Source organism: Pteropus medius, unplaced genomic scaffold (assembly GCF_902729225.1).
Source record: "Pteropus medius unplaced genomic scaffold, Ma_sr-lr_union100, whole genome shotgun sequence".
Taxonomy (NCBI): domain Eukaryota; kingdom Metazoa; phylum Chordata; class Mammalia; order Chiroptera; family Pteropodidae; genus Pteropus; species Pteropus medius.
This window is the reverse complement of record NW_024354875.1, coordinates 21,027,810-21,028,984: the sequence shown is the minus strand read 5'-3', so window position 1 is coordinate 21,028,984 and position 1,175 is coordinate 21,027,810.

Genomic DNA, 1,175 nt, shown 5'->3' with positions numbered 1-1,175 from the left:
ATTGGCACGTTTATTAAGTTTCGAGCAATGAACCAGAATATTTTTATATACATCACCAATACTATTTATGAGGACTTTGTAAAGTAGATATTAACCCCCATTCAAATGTGGACTTTGCAAAGTAAATGTTCTTATCCTAATTCAAATTTAGAAAAACCGAGACTTGGGGAGTTCAAATACCTTATCCAAATTTATAAAGATAGTATGTAAGAAAACCAGTTCTAGGAAATAAACACTGGTGGTCAGATTTAAAAATCCACATTTTTTTATATTACACATTGTAGTCTATAGGCATCTGCAGACTGCCTTTTCATAACATTTATCTAAGGCCTGTACTCAGTGAGTACAGGTTGCAACCAATTTAGTTAATGCAATAGAGGAGAATGTGTCTCGCGTGTATTTTAAAATTTGAATTATCTTGGAGCTTGGGTTACTAACATTAGAAAGCTTACACATTTCAGGAAATTATGACTTGGATGTTCTTCTTTAGTAGCATGATTCAATAACTAATGTGCGAAAGACATTCAGAGTATCATAGGGATGAAAAAATTTAAAAGTTACTCAACTGATACTTCCTCATCTATTAATACCCCCAATAATATTATTACTTTCACTTAGAATGCATTCCTTTATTTTTTTTTTAGCATGCCCAACATTTCATTTGTGGGGGTATTATGGCCATAATTTTATAGTAAACAAAAAAATGATTATTGGAAGAAAATTTTGTGAAAATATTCCAAAGGGTCAATCTCTTTGTTTGAAGTTCAGCATTATCTAAACAGAAAGAAAGCTAAAGAAACAATGGTAGATCAGAATGAAGAAAACATTCTTCTGGCATAGAAACTGTGAGAGTATGGAAGACCAGACCACATATTCGACACATATGGAGATTGTATATCTAAAAAAATATGGGTGTGGAGGGCGTTTCTAAATTTTTCCCCTTTAAAAAAATTCCCAGGTGAATTTCACAGGCAGGAAAAATATCAGCAAAATTTATTCTGAAACTTTGAAGATTTTAACTTTCAAAATTCAACTAGAATTCCCTTTGTCAGAAAGATTCTAAAATATCTGTGAATTTTCTTCATATCAACTTATGGTACTAAGGACAGGGGGATAAAAATAAAGGGTTAAGTGTGAGATAAATTATTTCATTTTTATTTCTGAGACAACTGGCA